Consider the following 25,483-nt stretch of genomic DNA (forward strand, 5'->3'; position numbering starts at 1 on the left):
AGTGTGTTATAGAGTTGCTAATTTTGTTATTATGATTTTGGGATTTTTTTTTATCAGTTCACTTTTTCTCACCTGGATGTGTCTTATATTCAAATTGAGTAAATTTATTACATCCAGGAGTTCCTACTGAAACAGAACCTGCCTATTATCAAAGCAACAAGAGGAGGACATATAAACAGAGCAAATACAGAGGTGCTAGTTTAAGGCAGAGAAAGCAACAGGTAACCCAATAGTTCCTACAACTATAATACTGATAAATATACAAACTTTATATAATAAATTGGTTGAACAACAAGCTAAAGCTCATTTTCAGCAGGAATACAGAGAAATCTGCATTATGGCTTTCACATAGATAAGGTCTCGGAGGCGATCAGTGAAGCAGAGCTCATGATTGACAGCTTTGGTGCTCTGGTGAGAACGAATCAAGACGGTAGTGCCACAGGTAAAGGACATGGCAATGGAGTCTGCCTGTTTGTAAAAAAACACTGGTGTAAATCAATAATTTTAGAAAAGCAGTGTATTCTCTGGATTTTGGGCTGCCCTCTATTTCTCTAAGACCATTTTATTTGTGAATTTCCACACATATTATCCTTAAGCTAACCCATCTGTTGCAACAGAGATGCTTATTAGTATGACAGAAAGTTTGTAGTCACTCTGTCTGGATGAGCCACATTTTGCTCATGGAGGATTTTTTCACTGTATCCTAAAGAAACCTTTACGAAACGTCTAACAATATGTAACCTGAACAATAAGGAACAATAAAACTCTCGATCTTTGTTAAGGGACAAATAAGGGAACTTACAAATCGATAATCAAACCCTCAGCTAGGCTCTTCTGACCACCATTCTGTTTACCTTCTCCCCATTTACAAAACATCCTTGAAAACAGAAAAAGTACCTAAAAAGATAATTAAACTCTAGAGTGAAGATTCTATTCAAAGTCTATAAGTACTGCAATCTTTCAGTGGGATCTTTTTAAGGATACAAGAACTGTTTTAGAACTTTCTGATTTTATAACCCTCTGTATTACTATTTGTGATGACATGCTTATCCCAGCTAAAGGGAAGAAAGGTCTATCCTTACAACAGAGCTAGGGTAAACAAGTCTATAATGCCATTATTATACAAAATAAAACAGCTTTTGGACAAAGCAGTACTAATGGGGCATATTCTACATACATCAGTTGGGTTTAAAAAGCTAAACTCTATATAAAATAAAATTGAACAGTAATTGTCTACACAAAATGAAAGCATAGTGTGGTCAGGCATTAAAACCTTAGCTGGCCATCATCAGTCAAAAGATGTAAGGGTTTCTGGTTTTAACTTCAACACTGCTCGCTAATGAGTTTAATAAACATTACTTGAGATTTGTGCAGTTTGATTTTACTGAGTAAGTGCAAAGCTTGAAGCTGGTGGCTTTGGGTAAAGGAGATATTTTTTAAATAAATTTGACAATATTTTTAGAAAATTAAAAATAAAACCAGAACATGTTAGGGGAAGGCTCTTCAAATCTTGTGGGAGATGGCTACAGTAATCTCAGTTGCTAAAAGCAAAGTAAGCTCAGTAGCTAAAAACAAAAACCCTAAAACCTCAAATGACTTCAGGCCAGTGGCCAGAGTGAAAGTAAGTGGTTGACTGATGACATGCTGTCCTCATCCACAGGGTAGTCCCAGAGTTGTGTTCTTTCACCTCTTTTCTACATTTTCTATACCATGGGTCTCTAACTCTGGTCCTTGAGTGCTATTATGGCTGCAGGTTTTCATTCTAACCCTTTTCTTAATTAGTGGCCATTTTTTTGCTGTTAAATGATTTCTTTTCCTTTCATTTTAGTTGTCTTGTTTTTTTTTCAGATTCAGTGCTCTGAATTACTTCATTTTTTTCCTTAAATGGCATCCAAACAGAAAAAAGATGTGAAGGGAACCAACAGATGATTAGTTAATTTGGGGCCTCAAACTCCTACCAGTTTCACTGCCACCAGTTCCTTAATTAGAAGCCAGCTCTTGTTGTTAATTAAACCCATGGCTTGTTTAATTACAAATCATACTTACATGGCTAGTTGGTGCTCTCCTTCTACCATAGCAGACATTTCCAAAACTGTTGATTTTCTTTTTTTCAAGAACATTATCAAAATTTTTTCAGGACAATCTTCATATGATTGAAACAGGTTAGCTAGTCATGTCCCAGCTAATTTTGTATCTCATTATTGTTTGGCTGTAATTAAGGAAAAAATGAAATAATTAAGGAAGGAGTCTGTGCCTTAAATAGCAAATCAATTACAATTAAGGCAAAATAGTTGATTAGCAGCAAAAACTGGCCACTAATTAAGAATGGGGTTAGAATGAAAACCTGCAGCCAGGACTGGAGTTTGCTGATGTGAAAGAATTCCCCATTGATGACTCAGTGATTGTGAGCCTCCTTAATAAGAATCTTGCTCAACTGGAATAATCCCACTCAACCACTCTTATGTGTGTAAACGATGTTCTATACTACTTGAATTTGGAAAAAAAACAAATTCTCACTTAGAGGATCTGTTCAAAACTTCTTAAATATTTGGCAGGATCTAATCAATAACATTTTAGTAAAAGCTTCAAATACTGAAAAAAGGATACCCTTCTTTTCTTGCTCCTTTTATAGAGTCGCTTCGGTTGCCGGCTCCTCTCTTTTTCTCTTGAGTGGGGATAGAATTTTGCTTTTATCTGTTAAATTTGACTTGACTGTATGGAATGTTATCTGTTTCTAATTAAAATCAATAAAGATCTATTAAAAAACAAAAAAAAGGAGAGGGAACAAGGGGGCAAGTGGCTGTTTTTTCAGAGTGGTTCTGAACAACATTTTAGCTGTTTGAAGTTGTTGCCACTTAGCGATAAGAGGACAAATCATCCAGAGTTTTGAACAGGGCAGTGCCACATGTTAGCAAGTGTGTTATATGTTACAATTACTCTTCTAAGCCGACTACTTTGTCTAAGAACACTGAAATAAATTTCTGTCTATCTACAAAATCAAAGACAACTTCAACAAAAAAAAAAAAACTGAATTTTTGCTTCTTGCACAGACATCTGTCTTTTAAAACACCTTTTTATTTCATCAAACCATTTATTAGCTATCCTCTCTGTTAGTGTGGCTTCCTGTAGACTGTCTTCTTGATCACTGGAATGACAATACTAAACTCATCGGATATGTTAAGAATCGATAGAAGACAACACAGTCCTTACAGCTAGCAGGTGATACTGGTTACATAAAACACCCCATGTTTTCTACTGGGCATGATCAGGAGCTGATCATCATTTCTATGCCTCTCGTACGCCCAAATGCCTCAATTTTGTCCATACAAACACTGGACAATTGACATGTCTTATTTATGTGTGATTTGCATGTGTGCTTTTTCCTCTGAATGTCAATATTAAGATTTTTTTTTAACGTAGAGTTACAGTGAGGGCACAGAACAATTGTTAGTCCACCTTCTTTTGAGGATTTCCCACAGTCTATGGGTTTGGGGTCATTAGGGCTTGTATATTGAGAATTTAAATGCTCACAAAGGTCAGATTGTCAGATAATTGTCTTTGTGCATAAATAGTAGTGATAGTGTGATTCACTTCTGCAATCCAAACTGCATAAACATATTTGAAAAGGCAGAAAAAGGACATTACTTGTGTGTAACTCTGCTTTTATAATGTGCCCCTCAAAACATAGTTGTGCTTTGGAATGTATTTGCCTACGGATAAAATGGACAGTGGTAAAGACTACAGCATTTTGATCACTGAGCCACATTTGGTATTTGTCTAGTCTTGGTAACTGAACAGTGTATCTGAAAATAAAATGCATAAGCAAGACGGAACATCATACTGACCTTTGACAAAAGTACTACTCATAACCTCATAACCAACTGCATCAGTTCACAAATCATGGCATGGTTGTCTTATAATTAGTATCAATCTACAAAAATAGACTTGGTTTAAGAATTTTGTCTGCTATAATCTTTTGTTTGCTAAAAAAGGTAGGTATGCTCCAGCGTCAAACGTTGGCACTGTATCTGATCGTGTTCAGCTCTGACGGGAGAGCAATCCGCGCATGAGGAGAAAAGCATGTGGCCGCGATATCTCTAGTAATCAGCAGCTACCCTCTAAAACACACGTAGCTCTGATCTATCTCTCAAAAACATCAAACGTTACTCCTTAACAATCTGTACATGATAATGTCTACTGAACAAACAGGTATCGCTAGCTAAGCAGAGGCAAGGTACACTCCAATACGTTGCGAGAGGTAGACTGACTCAAACGGAGGCTGGCTCTTCACTTCTGAGGTCCAGCTGCCCCTTCCCCTCGGCCTGCAGCTTCTTTCTCAGATTCGCAGGAATAAATCACTGCCACAAGCGAACTCAGCCAGAATGTTCAAGTAACTTAAATCCATGAAGTAGTTCTCTCGGGAAAAGCAGACAGACATACATGAAGACAGACGGACAGACATACAGTACTTTATATCTATATCTATATATATATCTATATATATACAGATGGCAGAAGAGACACATGGTTATCAAGAGTCAGACAAGTCTAACTAAATAAAACATAGTAAAAGTATGCTACTGCTGTATTGTTGACAAGACTGAGTGAATATCTTTTTTTGAACCAGCTCCCTCTATTATTCCAGCATAATGGGGAACCACACTTAACATAATTGCAGTTGTTCACAAGGTAACCAACCCTAGATGGGATGCCAGTCAATTGCAGGGCAGATTCAGTCAGAAACCTATATGTTAGGTTAATTTACCCTTTTTTCTTTTTTGTTGGTCTTATTATATTTATGATTTTCCGTTTCATTATTCTTTATGTATTATTTCGGAATATATGCTGTATCATGTTTTTGTATTCATTATTGTGTTTTCCAGCATGAGTACTTTTGTTAATGTAAGTTTTCCATTTAAGAATATGTGATTGGAATAATGTTATATTGGTTACTTAGCAGCAGCAAAATGTAGAAGAGAGCTTCTGTGAACAGAGCATTAAGTCTACTCTCCTTGTGTATGTGAGAGCAAGACTGCTCAGAGAAGGTTTATTAAAGTTTAATTAATATTATTTACCCATTTATTTACTTAAGCTGCTTTATTCAGTGGTTGGTGGAGAGAAGCTGGAGCAACAATTGGCCAACTCCAGGAAGAATGTCAATCCATTGGAGGTTGCACTGACTATTTTTTACTATTTCAAAAGACATCTAGGTGCTATTTTCTCTCAAGTCATCCCCTTAATTATATTTTACTTCATATACATTTCTGATTTATTTTTAATGTTGCCCATCATGTGTTTTGGATTTCATCTGGTTGCCCACAGGATGAGTACTATAGTCTAAAGGACACATGTGACATATAGCATCTCTCTATGTTGTGAAAAGGGAAGTAGGTTTATTTAGAATTTAGAACTCTTATTGATTCAATGAAACATTCTTTGCATTATTATCATGCATTACTAAAACACAACACAGATCTGCAAAACTAGCTGCTCAAGGAAAAAAACAATGAGCATTTGGATTTTTTCATAAATTGAACCAACTATACCAAAATAAAGTAGACTGAAAGTAGAAAATAGAAAGGAGGAAATATCTGGCTTGATTATATATTTATTTTAGTAACAGCACTCAGACTTTAAAATCATCCTTTCTGATGCACAGACAAACAATTCTGTTAAAATTACATTTTTTCTGATTATATTTGAACGTCAAACTCTTTTTGATCAAATTATAAAAGATATTGTACCTTTACAAACAATAAATACAGATATAACAAAAACATACAGAAAGGGCATTATTGAAAAATTCTTTTCCCCAAGATCTGATTAAATTGCATGTGAATGTCATATTGAAAAAAAACTTTTTTTACATTTGTTTTCATAAAAGAAAATTTTGTTCAGTTTTATTAGAGTACACTATATTTATATACTGTACATTTTTGCCACTGTAATTAAATGCTGAAATGCTGTAAGCTGTCCATTGGGTGAAGTAATATGTGAATATTTAACTGATCTCTTGAAATCTTTCTTTTTTTATATGATTTACTATCTATCTATCTATCTATCTATCTATCTATCTATCTATCTATCTATCTATATATATATATAGTACATAAAGAGATTATGTGGCAACATTTCCTTGAAATACTGTCTTCACTATAATATGAAATACCATTTCTAGATAAACTGTATAACTGCGTAACGTGATTTCACCATCCATCCTACTATATTCTAACTACAGGGTCGCGGGGGTCTGCTGGAGCCAATCCCAGCCAACACAGGGTGCAAGGCAGGGAGATAGCACACCGCAGTACACACCCACACACTAAGCACAATTTAGAATCGCCAATGCACCTAACCTGCATGTCTTTGGACTTTCGGAGGAACTCACAGACACGGGGAGAACATGCCAACTCCATGCAGGGAGAACCCGGGAAGTGAACCCAGGTCTCCTAACTGCAAGGCATCAGCACTACCACTAAGCCACCGTGCCGCCAATGTGAGTCCAAACAATTTCACAACAGAACAATTCGGCAAAATGAAACTACTAATTATTTTTGTAATGTAAATGAAAAACATCTTAGATGCACGTGGCCTCGAAGATGAGGAAGAAATATCACGTTCTTAGGGAAAATATTCGCCTTATCACAGAAGATAGATGAATCCATTTGGATTTGAGCAAAAGGAATGATCACCACATCAGAATTTAGATAAAAACAAAACAATTCATTTTTATTGAAAAGTAAAATGGAATTTTGCTTTATTGTCCTTGACACTTTGCAGCCTACTTACAAATGTTCAGAGCTTGCAGCTCAAAAAATCTGAAGTGATTTTGCAGCACTGGTTCTACCTAAAGAAAATGTTACAATACTCATACCTTCTAATTTTTATTGTAAATTCTATGCCATTGATAGATTCACTTTAGATTGACTGATGGCAAATGACAAACTGCATTTTATGTGCAAAAATAAGCTACAGTACATGGTAGCTTGCTCAATATATTGTCCTGTCCTGGGTTGATTCCTGCTTTGCATCCTATGTACTGTATCTCACCCCACAACTGTGAACTAGATTAAGTAGGTTATTAGAATGTTATGCTTTTGATAACTGTTTACACATTGCAATACAATACATTACAATATAATATAATACAGTTTGTTTCTGTATTCACTGAGTGCAGGCACAGAATGTTGTAACAAGTTCTCATTTAAAATATAAGTATAGATCATAATAATTACTAAATACAGAATTAATACTGTATATATATATACATGTATATGTTTGTTAAAACATAAAACTAAGTAGGAAGTGATTAACATCAATGAAAACCATTATTATCAGTCCATTAAATAATTGTTGTACTATGGCTAGTTGACAGAGCAAATGATTAAAATTATAAAAGATGAAGTCAAAGAAAAAATCAGACACAGTCACCGTCTCGGAGGCCTTGGCCAACTGGCTGCCTACCCCTTCTGGGCATCTTATATTATGGTCTGTGCTGGCCGTCCAATATGGTGATATAATCTTTCCATTGATGATTCCAAGCTCCTTTATCTGAGATGACTTTTGCATAGGCAGGAGAACAGACTGGTAACAGCTTGGAAGGGATGACCAGAGACCACTGCCTAGGAGATGAAAAAGAACAAAGAATTGTTATAAGTAAGATGCAGTATGTACAGCAATGTAATCAGCAACTCTAGTTAGGAAATGCTAGACTAAAGAAGTGAGTCTTCAGACTGAATTTAACCCTTACCTACTGATGCTGGTGTATTTTGTACAGCAATCTCAATTATTTTTGTCCAATGTCCTTTTACTTGAATCCACCTGCAGCATCCGAAATCTATCCTCAGCTTGATTCACTACAAGTACAGTGTCGCAATGGTTTTCATCCAGTGTGCACCCAGCCGAGTTTATGATTGGATGCACAGTCACAAGTTCCATATGGTGCATTTGATACACCGCATGGGTGCTTATGTATGCATGACAACAATAAGAAGTTCTTCTTGCAATGACTTTGTCTGCAAAAAACATTCAACATTCATACATGAGCATATCCTGCAGTTGATGAAAGTATGGCCAGTGATGAATGAGCACTGTAGAAGTGGATCAGGTTTATTTTCAGATCGTCTTGGACTGTGTCACACTATTCAGTAATATGTTATTAAATTACATTAAAAACATGTACAATTTAAAATTACTGCAATATTTTATATTAATAATATTTTATATTACAACCTCACAGCATGCATATAAATATTCATTTTAACACTGGTGCATAAAGTACACTGTGCAAGTATTTATGAGATGACAAATGGTGTGAATATTTAAGAGTTAAAAGCTGAGACTAAAGGGGCAGAAAGATCATTCTACAACTTTGGGGCCATGTAATGAAAAGCTCGACCTCACGTGGAATATTGAGATCTTATTGTGAGCTCTGGTTTTGTTGTGATTCACTTGCACAAAATGTCCAAAGTGGTGTGAGGCCTACAAAATGCTCAGGAAAACAGGCCAGAATCTCCTCCAGTCTGCCCAGAGGGGAAGCACATGAAGGTAGCCTCAGATCAACTAAAATTGGCTAGCTTCGGCCTACAACAGAGTCAAAGTTTGAAGAATATATTCTTAAATATGCCAATAATATCAAAATGCCAACTAGAAAAGGGATGGCCGCAAACCCTTGCCTAGGAGACAAAAAAGGGAAAACAAAAATCTAAATAAACGAAAGATTTACAGTATGTCAAAAATACCCTGAAAACAAAAGAAAATGCAAATGGCAGAAAAGGAGTTTCCTATAACAAGGCAATCCAGTCACAAATGAAGTGCCAAAACACAATCAAAAGAGTGGTACAAGAACACGTTAAGGTGGACAAAAATACAGTACTAAACAAGAAAAACTGCATCACGGAGGGTCTACAGTTTCCATGAGCCTTTATTGAGCTAGGAGCAGTCCCTCAATGGAGATTAATAAGGTGGTCCTGCCTTTTAGGAATACACCCAAAAAACTTTAGGGACATGGCAGAAAGTTGATCCACACATAGAAACCAAACTATAAACAAAAGTGAAAAAAATGCATAATTATATAAATATGCATAAAATATTAACATAAAAATATCATTTTCTAACCTACTTAATTCAGACCAGGGTTACGAAGAGCTTGGAGCCTATCTCAGCTAGCATAGGGTGTAAGGCAGGAATGAACCATAGCAGGCCGTCAGTCCATTTCAGAGTATTAACACACACACACACACACACCAGACACTCAGTAGAACCAATTTAATGTCACCAATTCACCTAACCTGCAAGTCTTTGGACAGCTGGAGGAAAACAGAGCACCTGGAGGAAATCCACACAGACACGTGGGAGAAAATGCAAACTTCATGCAAGGAGGACATGAACTCTGGTCTCCTTAATATGAGGAAGCAGTGTTATCACTACACCACCGTGCTGCCCACTAACAAACAAAAATTTAATTGAAAATTAATTAAAAAGACACAAAAAGGAAGTTAAACATAAACCTTAATCCTGACTTAAACATAAATGTGTTTGTAAGTAATAAGTTTAGAGAAATAAACAGGGCCTTGATCATTTAAAGCTTTATTTGTTAAACGGAGAATTTTGAGCTTAACTAGGGGCCAATGTAAGAACTTGAGAACTGAAGTTTTGAATTTGTACTTTCTAGTTCTTGTAATGATTTTTGCAGCAGCATTTTGAATTAACTGAAGGCTTTGCAGTAGTCAATCCTACTAAAAAATGCATAAATTAATTTCTTACTATTTTGCACATTAAGAAAATGTTTGAATTTTCCAAAGTTTTTAAGATAAAAAAAATGATTTGAATAGTTGCACAACTTGTGTTTCAAATCACATCTTAGTGCCAAACATAGTGTCTAAACTGTGTGCTGATTTAGTAAAGCTAATGGTGATGACAAATGAGTCAAAAAGTGATAGGATGTTCTTGTCCGTCAGTATCATTCCCACTAACAACCAACATTGTTTTTTTACATGTTTTTAGAGAAGGAAATTGTCATCCATCCACTCCTTTAATTCACTGATACAATTAATTAAAGACAGAATTGGAAAATTGTCATTTGGTCTAAAAGAAACGTGTAGTTAGGTTTTCTTATGATAGTTCTCAATGGAAGCATGTAAAGTGAAAGCAGTAAATGTCCCAGTACTGAGCCCTGTGAGACCCCATAATTAACTTCTAAGTATAATTAATGATAAAATCTGCTGTCAGCAAATTTCTGTACGTAATGAAATTGATTTGATAAATAAGATTAAAACCTCTGTGACTGGTCCTGAAGCCAGACTGGAATTTCTCAAAGACTGAAGCTGAGTGGCAACTGGTTTATCAAGTATTTCAGAGAGAAAGGGTACATTTCAAATAGGTCTATAAATATTGAATGCATGTGGGTCTAACTCTGGCTTTTTAAGTAATGGTCTGATAACTGACACTTTTAGTGCATCATGAAACGAACCATTTAGTAATTAACGGTCGATAATGCTAAGAATGGATGCTGTCAGAACATATACTGAGCTTTTTACTAGTTTAGTTGGCAGTAGAATTAAGAAATAAGTGATAGTTATGACATCCTGATTTGTTATGAAATTAAAATGACTAAAATGATGCGTGCAAGGCGAGACAGGGTTTGCCAGTCCAGTGTTAAGCTTTGTGACGTGATGCTGACATCTGGGATCTTATATTGCCAATTTTCTCATTAAAGAAGTTCATAAAGTCTGCATTGCTAATGTCTGTAGGTATTTTGATTTTAGTTCAGAATTTCCATATTAGCCACTGTTTGTTAGTATTAGCCACCATATTAGCCAGTACATGAATATTAATTCTGTTCCTACAGTATATATTAATATTGCAATCTAGATGTTGTGTATTAGTAAGGGCAAAACCACATAAAACATAATTAAGCAGTGATCATAAATAACTTATTTAATGTAGTATTATGTACAATTTTGAATCTCAACTTGGTAATTTGAACTAATGTATAGTTATGTCTATGAGTTGGGTCATTCACAATCTTGTAAAACTCTATTGAATTTAATAAATAAGTAAAGCATTTGCCAAAGTGTCAGTTTCCACATCAATATGCATATTAAAATCCCCCATTCACACTACATGATCATAATTTATAGATAAATGGGATAAAATGCTGCCACATTCAGTTATGAACATTGACTCTTACCCTGGTGGTCTGTAGACTAGGACTACAGTAGTGGTAGAATGGGAAACATTACTAATTGTTCTTATTTTGTTGCTTATGTGTTGATAATGGCGAGAGATTTTTTTTTCTGAATATCATGGTTTTTTTTTTTGATCCACTGATCTTTTATAAGTGGTAAAGCTCATTCATGTGTATTCCAAAATTCTGCTGCAGTAGCTCCATCTGAAATATGAATTGCTTAAAAAATGAACCTAAATGAATGAGGGAAAATTGCTAAAGAAAAGGTGCTGATCCTGCCAGGGGTCCAACTGCTAAAAAAACGCAATCACTGTAAATTGTAATACAGTATAGCTGAAATATATGTCTAATGTATCTTGGGGTGGTATTCATTGTGTAATATGTGATTTTCATTAGCCTAAGGTAACTGTAAATGTAAATTATTCAAATACAAAGCAAACCAAAATAAAAAATTAACTTTGAACCATGTAAAGTTTCTTGTTCCACTGGCTTACTCTTGGGAAATAGGGTGCCATACTGGACAAATACACTTCTGAAAGCAACTAACAGAGTTCTGTTACATCAGTGTGGGCACCATTCTTCAGATGCTATCAATTATGTTTTATGCAGTGCAGCACATCTGCTTTATTTTGTCTTTCAACATAATTTGCCAGACGTCCCGTTTATTGTTATCATGGCATTCAGGTTAATTTACTTTTTGTTTACCACATGACATTAAAAAATGTTATTCTAGCTTATAGTTTTTTCATTACCTTTATTGCATTGAATAGCTTGAACTTCTTAGACAAATGTAGTGTAATTAGAATTAGACCACTTGGTGAAGTTGCTTGCCTGCACAATTTTCCTCAAATAAGTCTCCAGTGGGCAGAGATATCATTTCAAACAATATGCCTGTCAAAAATATTGCAGTCTGTCTCTTATTCCACCCTTTCTTATACTGACTTTGTTCCAAATGTCTGCCATCTGTCTTGCCTTGAGAGTCGCAAACAGTTCTAGGAATGAAGCCAAATAGCATGTATTATTCCCTGCGGGATATAAGTGCATAGAGATATGAATACCTTTTCCTGGAAAAAGGAATTTCAAGACAGCCCTAAAATATCTGTACTCTTCATGCAAAGCGGCATGCATTATTATTTATAAGACAATAATGACCCGCTAAACCTATAAATACTTAAATAACAACAAATTGCAGGTTGAGGACCTGAAAATAACTAATTACAAAATAGGATACGCTATAAATTGCTTTGACTAATCTGCAGACATTCTGAAAAAATAATATGGTATGATTTTAATTAGAAAATGTTTAAACTGTATCCATCTACTATCCCTTATGGGACATTACTCGATGAAATGAACATTACTTAAAAAAGATAATAATTTTAGTCTTTAGTTTTTTTTTTTTTATCAGCGACCTTGGGTTTGTTAAAGGTGCTCTATATATCTATATATGGTTTTTCAAAATTAAATTTATGTCTTTCACAAAATCCATAAATTTTGATGTGGAGTTGTGATTGAGATGTTAGAAAACTATCCTAGATATAGTCTGTGATTGTACTGGCGAGAGAAAGAACAAGTCAAATGTAATTAAGGATGATTAACTACCCACAATTTCTATGTTGAATCTTACAGAATCCTGCGATGGGCTGGCGCCCTGCCCTGGGTTTGTTTCCTGCCTTGCGCCCTGTGTTGGCTGGGATTGGCTCCAGCAGACCCTCGTGACTCCTCAATACACATTTTCATTTTCTAGCACAATTATTTGGGATACTAGCTGTGCTACCCGTCTAAGAAGGGTTGAAGTTTAAGTAATCAACTTAGACCTCAGCGTTAATGTTTGAAAAGGACCATGCAATGCTTACGTCTTTGTTTTATGCCATTTGGTATGGGAATCATGAAAGCAATGTTGATGTTTGTAATGTTCCATCTATTGGAATGACAAATACAATGCATTCTATTACTAAAAATGTTTGTGATGAACCATCTTTTGGAATAACAGAAACAGAGCAAATAGATGAACACACAAACAGACTCACACACACTTATCCTTTTATTAAAGTGGATACTATAGCAGATGAGGGTGTGCATCATGATCTACAATACTATAATTAATTAATTACCAACCATTCAGAATAATAATGTCTTCTATAAAAGCTTCAGTCTGAAAAGTTAGAGATGAATTCATAATTTTTTGATTTTTTTTATAACTCTACAATACTGGTAGAAACTATAAAATAATATACTTTATACCCTATATAACATTGTTAAATATTTATCCGAAATATCACTTGACGTATCTCTCTGGATTAATGTTAGGAAATGGAAAAGATTCTGCCATCCAAGGCCACAGTGAAGAGGAGACCAGAAGCCAGTCTTTTTCTAGCACTCTGTAAATAACAGATACAATAACATAAGTCCTTGGATCTTTATTTTTATTTCTATTTGCCAGGTTTTTTTATTCACTTCGAACTAATGGAATGCAACTGATTAATTTCCTGGCTTCAATGTGTGAAAGCGTTTTTTTTTCCTATATCACAAATCATAAAGAACTAAATATTACTCTCAAAACTGACAATTCAGTACTTGTATGGAGATAGACATTTTTGCATAACTGATAGATTGCAGATCTCTTTGTGTATTGGCATTTAATTATGCATGTGCACTTACTTTTATTTGAAAAATGAGTATTAAGTGGCATATCTTTATCAGGCCAACTATAAGAACTGTAACTGCTTCCTGCTGTATTTTACTATACTTTTGTTATTCTTATGTATCTGTTTTGCTGTATCAGTATAAAAAAGAGCACATAATCAAAACTGTTTCTAGAGGAGAAACTAAGCCATGGAAAATAAGTACTGTATCAAGCTAAAGAAATGGATTTCATGACATAATGGTGTCACAGTATTGATATGGACAAAGATATCTACCAGAAGAGACATTTGAATGTTGTGGTGTCTGTGTTAACATGTTAAGTTGATAAGAGAGGTCACTGCTTTAATCAAAGATCATTCTTATGTATGGAGAACATCATTAAGTGACGAGTCATATTTGGAGAAGTCACATTGGTTACCACAAATGCTACACAGTTCTGGCTGTGTGGATTTTGCATGTTCTACCCCTATCAGTGTATGTTCTTCTTCATGCACTCTAGTTGTTTGCCCACATTTAAAATATATCCAGGTTATAATAATTGGGAGGTTTAAATCAGGCTAGTATGAGTAAGTGCAAAAGTGTGAGTATTCCCTTGAATAAACAAGCACTACATCTCGGCTTACTAGACTGATAATCCTGAGATAGGGGGCAGCTACCAAAAACTCTGAATTGGATAAGCAGACTTGAAAATAGATGGACTGATGCATTAGTCACATATGGACATGAAAACAAAAGCAAATGATCCATTTCAAACTGACATGGATACATACATTATTTTCACAGTATCCTGATACAGAGCACGATCTGTAGTCTTTGCTTACCATTTATATGCATTGATTTGTTTTGTTATGTGAAAATGTTCATAAAAGTACTTTTAAACTGTAAGGCTCTTTTTATATTGGTGGAAGTCAATGCAGGAAATGCCTCATTTTTTAGCATTATTTAAAATATACATACTGCCTATTTAACATTCACTTATCAGTCATTCTCAAGGCAGACTGCAATGGCCAAGGCTGGGTACCTTAGTGTCAAAATGTCTCAGTAAGGGCAGAGGATGGCTACCTCAGCATCAATATGTTAGCAAGGGCCAGACATTGCTCTACTTGTGAGTCACACTGCTGGTCTAGAGATGTCACAATACCAGAATTTTAGTACTCGATACCAATACCAGTGAAATAACTTGATACCTCTTTATGTCAAAGCAAAAAAGAAATCTTTATCAACCACTTTTAATTAAAAGTACCTTCATTATTAAAGTGAACAATATTTTGCCTTTTTCTGTAATCTATACTAATAAAAGGCAAAGCCCTCACTCACTCACTCACTCACTCACTCACTCACTCACTCACTCACTCACTCACTCACTCACTCACTCACTCATTCACTCACTCACTCACTCACTCACTCACTCACTCACTGACTCATCACTAATTCTCCAACTTCCCGTGTAGGTAGAAGGCTGAAATTTGGCAGGTTCATTCCTTACAGCTTACTTACAAAAGTTGGGCAGGTTTCATTTCGAAATTCTACGCCTAATGGTCATAACTGGAAGGTATTTTTCTCCATTAACTGTAATGGAGTTGAGCTGGAATGACGTGGGGGGGCGGAGTTTCGTGTGACATCATCACGCCTCCCACGTAATTGCGTGAACTGACTGTCAACACAGTGCGTAGAAAACCAGGAAGACCTTCAAAAAGCGCTTAAGAAAACATGCATTATATAATTGAGAAGGCAGCGAAACAATAAGAAGTGAGCGAGTGACATATACTACCATATTCATGAGTGCTGCTACCTCGGAAAGAAAGCAATGTGTAAACCTAAACTTTAAATTAAGTTCATAGACAGGCTACCGCTGGCATTTCACATGCCCACAGGTAATGCGGGATACAAGTTTAATGAGAGGACGCAGGATATAAACGAGAGTTTTGATCACTTTGTAACTAAGTTAAAATTGTAGGTGAAGGTGTGTGCTTATGCAAATTCCGAGAGACTGTGTTTGTGGGGGATTGACAGTTAAGGCGGGTGGGGGAGTTACGTCATCATCTGCCTCCCATTCATCTCATTTCGCTCAGAGCTGAGCTCCGCGGCTAACGCCGTCTTCCAAAGCAACTTCGTCAGACTGCCACCAAATACTCACAGAAAAATCCACAAGTTAATACATACGCTTTCTCTAGAGTTTCTCCACACTGAATCCTCTAGGCTCTACTTACAAAAGGTTACATTGACAATCGTGTTATGTTATTTTTAAATTCTTTCCTTTTCTTAGCACAAGCACAGCTGAGAAGCTTCGATGCATGTGCTCCATAACGCGTTAAAAAATAATGCATTTAATCACACTTTGCATTACAAGCAAAGGGGAGCTTTTGTCAATGCATGATTTCCTGGTACACCGATTACATTAATCAGCATATCCCGATTTATTTTACCCTCGCACCACCTTGGTTTGAGAAGAAGTATGAAAAAATATGAGGTTAACACAGAAAAACAGATCACCAATTCAAGCTTTATGAATAATCGATTCAGCCATCAATAATTGTTTTGGTAAAGTCATCCTCCTTCCATTTTATAATTTTTCCGCCATTAGCCATGATTAAATGAACGGTAAATAAAGTAAGAGCAAAGCGAGGGTTAGTTATTTAGGCAGGCATATATATGACAGCAACACTCATGACAATGTCAATCATGTTACGTTATTATTAAAATGTTTCCTTTTCTTTTTCTTTAACACACTATTTCTCTGCTGCAAGGCGCGGGTATTTTGCTATATATATAATATATGAATGACCTCCAAAGAGCGCTGAGACTTTTGATATCATGAACGTGTCTGCAAAAACTGTGGTCTCCTGCCCTGCAAAGTCGAGCAGCCAGCGCGCGTGCATAGCTGTGCTGGCCTTTGAGACGCTGACTGCGCTTCTGCCTTAAGTCAAAGTGAGCACTTGTAATTTTTTTCATCCTCCCCCTGCGCTATAGCCCAGACAAGTGCAAACACGGGACCCCTTTTCTACACCACGGCAAAATAATATTAAGGCGATTCACACTTTCTTTTGCACGTATATGATTATGAGGTCCTCACCTCGGATTATGAAGACACGCATACGAGTGGAGGACTGACAGTGCCATCACAGCCAATTAATGGCGGGACGTCTCACCAGTCTACAAAAGACCCACCGCGACTGTCCCCAAAAGGCGATCATATCGTTAGCGAACACATCTCTCTATACTATATAAAAGAAAAAGGCAACTTTCCTTTCTTTACACCTCTTTTCCTTTTATCCCAAACCAAAGCCTTTCTCTCTTAACACTGCAGAGGACACAAAACTAATTTTCTTTAAATGCCGGTAAGGCACATTACCAGAGGCACAAATTTGAACGTTCACATAGAAAATGTAATTTCTATACCACAGCCGTCGTGTAGCGCCTTTCAAAAGGGATCTACTACCGAGAGATGATCCATATACATTTTACCTGTTAGTTCTACTTACCTGTTGTGTTACACAGTCTTTAAAATGTAGTTTACCCGCAACCACTCCAGTAGTGCTCAATGTAGCTTTACTTCTTAAAACGTTAATGTTTTACTGTTTAATAACTTATACACTATATTTTATTATTTTTCCCTTGCACTCAGTGACCAAAGCTATACACACACATATAGACACATACAAACATACACACAAGTATATGTATGTGTATATATATGTATGTATGTGTATATATATATATATTGTCATGCACGCGCGAGTAGGAGGCCGCGGACGGATTCGAAAGCACCTGGGAAAACATTCGCCGGCAGGGAATGGCGGGGTATTAACTTTCTCCCTCTGCTTCCTTATAGGAAAAAAGACCTCCCTCCTCCATAGCCGGGTTTGACCGCAGTGCGGCACTTCCGCCCTTCCTCCGCCATCTTGCCCTGACGTCATCCTTCCCATCCTCCCTCACAGTCCTTCCCAGCATTCCTCCACTTCCGGCTCCTCCCCAATAAAATGGCCGCGACGCCAGGACTCGGCGTCGCGTTATGAACTGTTGGTTTATGATTTTGACCTGTTTTTTGTTGTGTATAATATACGGGGCCGGCAAAACCCCAACATTTATTACTGTCTCTTCTCGTCCTTTACAGTGGCGTAGCCGGCAGGATTGTGCAATCCCGGAAATATGACGGAGGGACAGGACCTGAATACAAAACATGGACGCCCGACTCCAGGCGCTGCAGCAGGCGCAAGCCGCCACCACCATGGAGTTGGAAGCCACGAAGGCCAGGTTGACAGAGGCCCAGCGGGTAAGGCCAGACCCGCCCAAGCAGACGCCTCCTCCTTTGGTCCCGATGAGCGCCTCAGAGGATATCGAGGCCTACCTGGGCGTTTTTGAACGGACGGCCACCCGGAATGAGTGGCAGCGGGCCGAGTGGGCGTCCATACTGGCGCCCTATCTGTAGGGACCCGTGCTGCGGGCCTATTATGACCTTCCTGAGGAGGAGGCCGGCAAATACGACCTCCTCAAACCCGAAATACTGGCTCGCTACGGCATCACCCCGGGCCAGCAGGCGGCTGAATGGCGGAACTGGGTCTTTGACCCCGAAAAGCCTGCTCGCGCCCAGGCGTTCGAGTTCTGGGGCAAGATGGGGCGCTGGCTACGGCCAGAAGGACCCCAAGCTCGGAGAGTGGTGGAGCAGGTGGCCTGTGAAGGCCTGGTCAACTCGCTGCCCAGTTCCCTCGCCCAGCAGGTCCGGGGACACGCCTATAAGGACATGCCAGGCCTCCTGGACGTTCAAACTGGCGCCCTATCTGAAGGGACCCGTGCTGCGGGCCTATTATGACCTTCCTGAGGAGGAGGCCGGCAAATACGACCTCCTCAAACCCGAAATACTGGCTCGCTACGGCATCACCCCGGGCCAGCAGGCGGCTGAATGGCGGAACTGGGTCTTTGACCCCGAAAAGCCTGCTCGCGCCCAGGCGTTCGAGTTCTGGGGCAAGATGGGGCGCTGGCTACGGCCAGAAGGACCCCAAGCTCGGAGAGTGGTGGAGCAGGTGGCCTGTGAAGGCCTGGTCAACTCGCTGCCCAGTTCCCTCGCCCAGCAGGTCCGGGGACACGCCTATAAGGACATGCCAGGCCTCCTGGACGTCCTGGAGCATCAGTTGGCGGTCCTCCGACTCGGAGGGTCAGAAAGGCCTGCTCGGGGGAACCGACAGGGACGGGCGGCCACCCCCGAGCCCTCTCGACGTGCTGCAGAAGCACCGCCGAGACCCAGAGAAAAGCCGGGCCTGCCGCGCTGTTACAAGTGCGGCGAGACCGGCCACCTGCTGCCAACCTGCCCCCACAACATCGCTCCAGAACCCATGGACTGCACCTGGACGTCGTCGGAGAGGTACTGTACCCCGCCGCATCCCTTGGCGAGTCCGAACACGGGAGTGGTATTGTTAAATGGGCACGCCGTGGTGGCTTTGTTTGACTCCGGCAGCAACATTACCATTGTAGCTCGCCGTTTTGTCTTACCGCGACAGTGGCTAAACCAACGCTTGTTGGTCACTTGTGTGCATGGGGGGACTAGGTTGTATCGTTCCCCTCGCTGCTATGTCACCTGGAGGGGGAACCAACCCAAATGACGGTCGCTGTGTTGCCTGAACCCCCCTTCCCAGTGATTTTGGGACAAGACTGGTCTAAAAGAATCAGCGGTAAGACATCCACCGCTCCCGGGGCCTTATTGGATCTTGTTATGAGGGGGAGAGGCACCCCTCCCGCGGTCTCCACGCCGTGCACAAGGGCAGGCCCTAATGGCGCTGGTGCCTCGGGGGACCTTTCCGCGGCTACGGACCCCGACCCGGAAGATTCCGCCGGGGAAGGGACTAGCCAGGAACTCTTCCCGGGCCCAGGCCACAAGACCCTCTCGGCGGCCTGGACCATCAGTTCCGGTCTACGCCTGCCTCCTTTAAGAGGGAGCAGTGGAATGATGACTCCCTGCGCTTCGCCCGGAATGCTGTCGTTCTGCCTAACAGCACACAAGCGGACGGTTCCACACCGCGTGATCCCTTCTTTGTCCTTGAGAACGATCTGTTGTACCGAGTGGCAATCCATGAGGGCGAGGTGCGGAAGTTGCTGCTAATTCCGCGTACCTTCCGGTGGGAGGTATGCGAGTTGGCGCACGCTCACCTCCTAGGCGCCCACCTCGGGGCCGAAAAAACGCTGGAGAGGATTAAACTCCGGTTTTACTGGCCGGGGATCAATGAGGATGTCCGGCGTTTCTGTCAGTCCTGTCCGGAGTGCCAGATCCGCTAGATTCCTAGAAAGGACCGTGCTCCTCTCGTCCCTATACCCCTCATCGATGTCCCCTTTGAAAGAATAGGGGTCGACTTGGTAGGACCCCTGGAGCCCTGAAACCGTGGCCATAAGTATATACTAGTCATGGTGGATTATGCTACCCGGTACCCAGAGGCGGTTCCCCTGTGCTCCGCTAATTCTAAAAGCATCGCACGGGAATTGGTTAACGTGTTTTCCCGAGTAGGCATACCCAAAGAAGTCCTCATGGACCAGGGTACGCCCTTACTTCGGATACGTTCAGGGAGGTAGCCAAATTACTGCAGATAAAGCACCTGAAAGCGTCTGTCTATCACCCGCAAACTGACGGGTTGGTGGAACGTTTTAATCAGACGCTTAAGCAGATGCTCCGCAAGGTGGTCAGCGCGGACGGCAGGAACTGGGACCAGCTCCTCCCGCTCGTGCTTTTTGCCTATCGGGAGGTACCTCAGGCCTCTACGGGCTTCTCCCCGTTTGAATTGTTATATGGGTGACAACCCCGAGGAATCCTCGACATCCTAAAAGAGGGCTGGGAGGCTGAGGCCCTTCCCTCCTCTAATATTTTAGAGTACGTAGCGCAACTGTGCGATCGACTCACAAAAATCATGCCCCTCCTAAAAGAACACGTGACTCGTGCGCAAGCAGCGCAGGCCCGGTGTTACAACCGCAACTCCGTCCTCAGGGAGTTCCACCCAGGGGACCGGGTTATGGTACTCATCCCTACCTTCCACTCTAAGCTGCTCGCTCACTGGCAAGGGCCTTACGAGGTTAAGGAAAGAAAAGGGCTTGTCTACTATTTGGTGAAACAACCCAATCGTCGACCGAGTGAGAGGATCTATCATGTCAACCTGTTGAAACCTTGGAAGGATAGGGAGGAGCTTCCCGGCTCCATAGGTCACTCTCCCTTTTCTCGAGCACGACTGCCCTCAACCTCGGCGAAGAGCTGACACCCAAGCAGCGGCAGGAGTTAATCCAGACACTCCGAGCCATCCCCGAAGTGGTAAGCGAATCACCCGGCCGGACCTCGCTGATTGCCCACGATATAGTGACGAACCCCGGGGTAATCATCTGGGAGAGGCCCTATAGGCTCTCGGAGGCAAAACGCGCAGAGGTCGAACTGGAGGTGCAACGTATGTTGGACATGGACATAATTGAAGAGAGCCATAGTCCCTGGTCCAGCCCTGTTGTCCTCGTCTCCAAGCCGGACGGCTCCTGGAGGTTCTGTAACGACTTTAGACGTCTGAATCAGGTCTCCAAGTTCGATGCCTACCCGATGCCCGCATTGACGACCTTCTGGAGCGGCTGGAGTGCGGCTCGGTATTTGACTACCCTTGACATGACAAAGGGGTATTGGCAAATTCCCTTAACGGCATCCGCAAAAGAAAAAACAGCCTTTAGCACCCCTAGCGGGCACTGGCAATACAAGGTCCTCCCATTTGGGCTGCACGGGGCGCCGGCCACCTTCCAACGTCTGGTGGACAGAGTGCTGAAGCCCCACCAGTCCTATAGTGCCGCCTACCTGGATGACGTGGTCATCTATTCCGGCACCTGGGAGGAGCATCTATTGCAGGTTGCAGCTGTCCTCAGAACACTGGCTAAAGCCGGCCTCCGCATAAACCCCCGAAAATGTTTCTTTGGCTTAAAGGAGGCCAAAGTATTTAGGCTACCTCGTGGGACAAGGACAGGTGTGGCCACAGGGCTCCAAAGTTAAAGACATCTTAGAATGGCCCCGTCCAAATACCAAGAGGCAGGTGCAGGCTTTCTTGGGGCTTGCGGGGTACTACCGCCGGTTTGTTCCCCGTTTCTCCGAAAGAGCAGCACCCTTGACTAACCTGACAAAAAAGGGCGCTCCCCTATACGTAGTGTGGACCAACAAGGCAGAACACGCATTCAGTGACTTAAAAAAGGCCCTAACGTCGGCACCTGTATTGCGGACGCCCGATTTTGGGCTCCCGTTTATCCTCCAGACCGACGCTTCGGACACAGGCCTGGGTGCCGTGCTGAGCCAAGGCGTTGATGGTGTTGAACACCCTGTGATGTACCTTAGCCGGAAACTGATGGACCGGGAGACTCGGTACGCGGCAGTGGAGAGGGAGGCCTTGGCCATTAAGTGGGCAGTGACCCACCTCCGTTATTACCTGCTGGGTCGCGAATTCACTCTGGTGACTGATCACGCTGCACTTCAGTGGATGTCCCTACACAAAGAGTCGAATCCGCGGGTCACTAGGTGGTTTCTGGACTTACAGCCGTATAAGTTCACTGTCACTTATCGGCGGGGCACCCTTCAGGCCAATGCCGATGCCCTCTCCCGTATTCACGACCTCTCGGTTAGGTCCGCCCGACCTGACGGTCCTGGGCTAAGGGGGATCGTGTCACGCGCGAGTAGGAGGCCGCGGACGGATTCGAAAGCACCTGGGAAAACATTCGCGGCAGGGAATGGCGGGTATTAACTTTCTCCCTCTGCTTCCTTATAGGAAAAAGACCTCCCTCCTCCATAGCGGGTTTGACCGCAGTGCGGCACTTCCGCCCTTCCTCCGCCATCTTGCCCTGACGTCATCCCTCCCATCCTCCCTCACGGTCCTTCCCAGCATTCCTCCACTTCCGGCTCCTCCCCAATAAAACGTTATGAACTGTTGGTTTATGATTTTGACCTGTTTTTTGTTGTGTATAATATACGGGGCCGGCAAAACCCCAACATTTATTACTGTCTCTTCTCGTCCTTTACAATATATATACACACACACCCCCTATCTACATTATATATATATATATATATACACACACACACCCCTATCTACGTTATATATATATATATATATATATATATATATATATATATATATATATATATACACACACATACATACATACACACATATATATAATTTGTGTGTGTGTGTGTATGTATGTATGTGTGTGTATATATGATGTAGATAGGTATGTATATATATATATATATGTGTATATGTAGATATGTATATAGATATGTACAGTAGATATGAAGATATGTATGTGTATATATATGTATATATACTGTATGTATGTATGTGTGTGTGTGTGTGTGTGTGTGTGTGTATATATATATGACAGCAGCAATCCAAGCTGTGAGAAAACAGTAAAAAGGAGGCGTGTCAGACGTCGTGGTACATTTTCTGATGCAGCTACCGAAAACAACTTCGTGAAGCTGCCGCCAAATACACAAAACAATTACTTTGACAATCATATTACATTATTTTTAAAATGTTTCCTTTTCTTTTTCATAACTTCTTTAACACATGACATTGCTGCGAAGCGCGGGTATTTTGCTATATATATATGTCACAGCGACACTCATAACAGTGACAAAACAATTACATTGACAATCATGTTACGTTATTTTCAAAATGTTTCCTTTTCTTTCTCTTTCCTTCTTTAAGACACTACTTTATATAGATAGATAGAGATATATATATATATAGATAGATATGAGAACAACATATATATATATAGATAGATAGATAGATAGATAGATAGATAGATAGATAGATAGATATAGATAGATAGATATGAGAACAACACTCATATCAATGACAAAACAATTACATTAACAATCATGTTACGTTATTTTTAAAATTTTTCCTTTTCTTTTTCTTACCTTCTTTAACACACTACTTCTCCGCTGCAAAGCGCGGGTATTCTGCTAGTAGAATATAAAATATATAAATACTAATACAGTAATCCCTCGCTATATCGCGCTTCGACTTTTGCGGCTTCACTCTATCGCGGATTTTAAATGTAAGCATATCTAAATATATATCACAGATTTTTTGCTGGTTCGCGGATTTCTGTGGACAATGCGTCTTTTAATTTATGGTACATGCTTCCTCAGTTTGTTTGCGCAGTTGATTTCATACAAGGGACATTATTGGCGGAGGGCTTAGAAGCTACCCAATTAGAGCATGTATTACATATTAACTAAAACTCCTCAATGCTATAAGATATGCTTCCTGCGCGGTGCTTGTTTGTTTGCTTGTCTCTACCTCTCTCTCACCCTCTCTGACATTCTCTGCCCTGACGGAGGGGGTGTGAGCAGAGGTGCTGTTTGCACAGAGGTTGTTTGCTTAAAAGATACGCTCCTCTAAAAAATGCCGCTTTATTGTGGTGCTCGGCATATTTAAAAGCACAAAATCACACCTTATTGATTTTTTGATTGTTTGCTTTAATCTCGCTCTCTCTTTCTCTCTGACGTTCTCTGCGCCTGACGGAGGAGATGTGAGCAGAGGGGTTGTTTGCACAGAGGCTGTTTGCTTAGAAGATACTGACGCTCCTCTGAAAAATGCCGCTTTATTTTGCTTCGGCAAACTTAAAAGCACACGTATTGATTTTTTGATTGTTTGCTTTTCTTTGCGAGCGCTCGCTCTATCTCTTAAATTCTCTGCTCCTGATGCAGACACTCCTTTGAAGAAAAGATATATTTGCATTCTTTTAATTGTGAGAAAGAACTGTCATCTCTGTCTTGTCATGGAGCACAGTTTAAACTTTTGACTAAAGGGTGTTATTTCATGTCTAGAGGGCTCTAATAATGTTCACAGTGTGGGAGAGTTTATACGGGCTTAAAATATATAAAAATAACTATACAAACATATGGTTTCTACTTCGCGGATTTTCATCTATCCCGGGGGGTTCTGGAACACAACCCACGCGATCGAGGAGGGATTACTGTACATTTACTTATTTCACTGATGCCTTTATCCACAGTGGTTTAAAACTGCTGAGATACAACTAGTTCCATGTTGTTTATTTTTCTAGTTGTAGCACAGACAGTTGAAGTGGCATGTTTGTTGTCACACAGTATAAGTATCAGGATTTGAATCCATAACCTTAGGGATTGGTGTCCAAAGCCTTAACTACTGCCTGCCAAAAACTGCCAGACTGCCAGAGTAGTAACAGCAGCTTTAAATACTCCTATAGAAATTACCCAGCTATCATTTACAGTAAGTAAACTAGTATTGGCATTCAAACAATATAGGGACAAACGTTTTGGGACACACCTCTTAATTATTGAATTCAGGTGTTTCAATCAGACCCTTTGCCACAGGTGTATAGAATCAAACACCTAGCTATGCAGTCTCTATTTACAGACATATCTGAAATAAAATGTGTCATTCTGAAGAGCTCAGTGACTTAAAGTGCGGTACTGTGATGACACCTTTGTTATAAGATGATTCATGAAATTTCATCCCTGCTGGATATTCCACCGCTAGCTGTAAGTGGTATTATTGGAAAGTGGAAGCATTTGGGAACAACAGCAACTCAGCCATGAAGCAGAAGACCACACAATGTCACAGAGTGGGGTCAACAACTGGTACAGTGCATGGTATGTAA

This window comes from Polypterus senegalus, chromosome 11 (genome assembly GCF_016835505.1).
Source record: "Polypterus senegalus isolate Bchr_013 chromosome 11, ASM1683550v1, whole genome shotgun sequence".
Taxonomy (NCBI): Eukaryota; Metazoa; Chordata; class Cladistia; order Polypteriformes; family Polypteridae; genus Polypterus; species Polypterus senegalus.